This window comes from Coffea arabica, chromosome 8e (assembly GCF_036785885.1).
Source record: "Coffea arabica cultivar ET-39 chromosome 8e, Coffea Arabica ET-39 HiFi, whole genome shotgun sequence".
Classification (NCBI taxonomy): domain Eukaryota; kingdom Viridiplantae; phylum Streptophyta; class Magnoliopsida; order Gentianales; family Rubiaceae; genus Coffea; species Coffea arabica.
Genome location: NC_092324.1, coordinates 41145301 through 41149394, shown reverse-complemented (window position 1 = coordinate 41149394; position 4094 = coordinate 41145301). Strand labels below are relative to the sequence as shown.

The 4094-nt window shown below is 33.7% G+C and overlaps 1 long non-coding RNA gene across 1 annotated transcript; it reads right to left on the bottom strand.

Moving 5' to 3' along the window:
• Positions 1–380: 380 nt before the first annotated feature.
• LOC113703092 (uncharacterized) lies at positions 381–1411 on the bottom strand. Its single transcript, XR_003451352.2, has 2 exons — positions 1302–1411; positions 381–547 (listed from the first exon to the last, which is right to left on the bottom strand). It is a non-coding gene; the product is annotated as an uncharacterized lncRNA (long non-coding RNA).
• Positions 1412–4094: the final 2683 nt, after the last annotated feature.

Genomic DNA, 4094 nt, shown 5'->3' with positions numbered 1-4094 from the left:
ATACGGTGCTCGCATTAGAGCCACTTCAATGCACTACACACTCCACTGAACTCCTCCTTATAACCTCCAAAATAATAAACACTTCCCTCACTTGGATGGCCATATCAATATCAGTAATCTACTACTCCGTGGTAATACTCGAGTATACCGAAACACTTACCCAAAGCTACCGTCCTACCCGACCAAGCCCTTTGCTGGCTTGAATAGTCCGTTGAGCAGAGGGTTTTGGGGCCCAATTCAGCTAGTGTGATAAGGTATACACATGGCTTACAGTCATGCACACTTACAATATCACTTGATCAATTATCAACCTTCAACCTCAACTAAGTCGAGTGCGATAAAGTACATGTTCGACTTAGAAGGCGAGGGACAATTGAAAACACTTCACAATGAATCACTTAGCAATATTTCATAATAAGCACATTTGCCATATAATTGCACTTAGGTACACATAAGCAGTTTAACACATAAATTCGGAAAACACTCACCAAAGATTCAAATGACTACTCTCGAGTCTCGAGTTGGTTTCCTGGTTCACGGCTACTTCCTGGTACAAGTTAATAATTCTAAAATGAATATTCATTTTATATACAACCACTCATCTTACATAATTTAAGGTTTAAGTAACTAAAACCCAAGTTTCTAAGCTTATAAAACGAAACACCAAAATCTAGCAACTTTCCTTGCGTTTGTCTTCAAGATTATTAAGTTTGGTAGCTTTAAAACAAGGTTAATGTACATATACACCAAATTTTAATATCATATAAAACACTTGAGCTAAGATTAACTCATTTCCAATCTAATGTACAAGGATTAAGACAAGCAAACGTTTCATTTCTTCCGTATAGGCTAAAACAGATTCTAGTTTGACCTTAAAGTATAAATATAATATATTCAATATTCATTTATCATTTTATTTTGAAACTCATTGACTTTATTGTTTTAATCAAGAATTATACCTGTTTTCCCAAGTTAATAATTTATAAGATATTTATTTTAGGATTGAATCATTTTCCACTCAAGATTCTAAGATTACGGCTTAGGAGTACTTCATTGGTCCCCTTTTTAATTAATTAAACTCTAGGTTATTTGTAAGTTAAATTTTATTCCACTACACCAGTCCCTCAAATTTTATAGTCTTTAAAATATTTGTGAAGACAATATTAAGTAATTAGAAGCCAATTTAGGTACATAATTATCATGAGTTTTCCCCTCATTTGCTTTAGTTTAACTCTACTTGTGGAGCTGTATATAGCCATTAAATCTCAGGGTAACCATAGCTATCATTTATGAAAGCTTACAAAGTTGGAAATTAGAGGAAATGCTGGTTCAAAGTTGGTTCCTCACGGCCATTATCAAAGCAAAGTGCATCCGGGAACAAAAGGAAAGCAACAAGAAAGGCAGCTTTGCCACCCTCTAATGTTTTGATCACAACTGGAGCTACGCTTATCGGATTGAGGTGAATTTTTAGCATTTCGAAACTAAGACATAGACCTACATTTCTTCTGAAGACATCGACATCCAGTTATCGCGTTTTCAAGGCCAAAAAGGGACGGTCAGAAGCACAATCTGTTTCATTTTCTCGGTCAGCAACCAAAACTAGTAACGCTACTTCAAGCTTTCGACGAAAACTCTATTCTTTCACTTGCTTAAAGCTCTAAATATTTAAAGTACATTCAGTCCAGCATATACCAAGGCAAATGGCATCTAGTTTCAACAAATTATTCAACCCAAAAGCTACGCACAACAATCTGTCATCAACTAATTACAATTTGCAGCAATATAGCAGTTTAACATGTGGTGTTTTCTCATAATTTTCTTTTCAGTTTCATGCTCCAACTAGATATGCAGGGGATGATCATTCAACTACAGACCATCTTAAGCAAAACATAGAAATTTATAGCCAAAAATCCAAGAGAAAAGCTGAACCAAGATTTATATCCTCTCTCGGCTATAAAGTTGGTTCGTAGTAGCAAGTAATGCCTAAAGACGAGTTTCTTCTACTAGATCCCTCCATTTTATGCTCAAACCTCTCATGCATGAAGAAATCAAGATGTTATACAACATATTACAGATTAACACAGAATTTTAGAGTCATTATTCATCAAAGATAGCTGAAACTTTTCCATCCCCCCCCCACTCGGATGAAGCTGGAAAAATTCCAGCAAGGATCTTCCATCGGTCCTCCCAATTTCCAACTTTTCCCAAATTTCTTCAACTAAACTTCTTATAATACCTGAGATAACCATATTACATGCTTTTCTTATATTATATTTTCCATTTTTACACTGCTAATGAGCTGAAATTCATGTAATTAACTCCCGGTTGCTACAACTTCAGTCAAATAATCATTTTAATCTCAAACCAGAATTTTTCTTCAATCGAAGCTCATTTCCTCTGCTAAAACTTATCTTGTAGCTTGTATATATATATATATATATATATATTCATTTATACTCAATAAATAAGTATTGATCACAGAGAATTTACCTCTTTCCTTTAAGAGTTAAAAATTGCAGACTGACCAAATTTTCCCAGCTTTGTTTCCTCAAGGTCTGCACCAGCTATCCCTCCTATTTTCCTTGCCTTTCTCTTCTTGATTATGATCAGCAGATGATGAAGCTAACCAAATTTTCTCTCCCTCACTCTTAGTTCCACCCCCCTCGATTCCGTTTTTGGAAAGAAAGAAAGAAAGCTGCCTTGTGTTTCTTTCCTCTCGGTCACCGCCCAACTAGAAATTTCTTTCTCTTTGTTTCCTCTCGGTTGTCTTCCAGAAGATGGCTTTCTTAGGTTGCATAGTAGTTTAACCAAGATTCAGGGGTAGTTAGGTCATTAGTATTAACTTATTTGCTCACTAAGGGGCCGCGGTTTTATTATTTCATGCATTGACTCCAAACTTCATTTGTTCTAATTTATATACCCTTACAAAATTCTCGTACATTAATCTAGGAGATTTTCATACATTCGGTTTTAAAGGAAAATCAACTAGACATATAATTTAGTCAACTGTATAATATATGCTACGTGTCTAGTAATATATGCAAATGACACAATTTACAATATACATACCATGTGTTTATTTTATTCATAAAAATTTTTCTACACCAATTTAGGATATTTCTAATTCTCGATTTCATAGAAATTCAATTAGACATTTAATTTAACCACTTATTCGTTATATGTAATATTTCCAATATCAAGGTAAATAAAATAAAATAAATGCAAAGCACACACCTGATTTTCTCGAGTTCTCACATTTATACATAGAATTTCCATGCAGCCACCAAGTGATGAACAATATCTAGTTCCATAAACGAACACAATTTCCAATTCATTTGTGCTTTCGAATGACAATAAATAAAGCACAAGGCCAAACATTAGATTTTATTGGTATTTATTTGAAAGAGCCTGTGTTTTCACATGGCTAGTTATATGTTGTACTTTCAAGGGCCAAAACAACTTTAGCTGTAAAAGTGCTTATAAGACTAACTTATTTTGATAAATCATGTATTGATCATACTAAAAATATAGTATATAAAGAAATTCTTGAAACTTCCCAAATTACATTACCAGGTTTCAATATTCATTGCCCTTTTTGCTTAGAATTTTTTTATTTTGTTTAATTGACTATCTAATTTCTCTACGAATATAGGTCATCATGCCTAGACATATATCTTCAGTGCTTGACAATTAGAAAGGAGCGAAAAAATGGACTATTCTAGTACAAGTGATTCACGTAAGCCACATTCAACTGACTCGTGAAGTTTCGCCTAGGCAAATTATGTGCTTTCTGCTGACAGAGGCTGAGGTTAGCAAATACTTTTCATGTAAAAAATATAATTATGTCACACATATTATCGGCCTTTCAAATGCAAATTATATTTAAATTTTCTTTACAAACATTTCTAGTTCATTTGACGATTTGTCCGCTTATTGCATTCATATATTAGAACATGAAAAATGATATATTTGTTTACGAAAAAATCCTTAGTATTCATGTAAGTTTACACGTACTATGATAGTACAACTATAGTTTGATCAAATTTTCAGACCTAGGGTTACGGTTTCTGGAGAGGGCTCCAAGAAAATAGGAG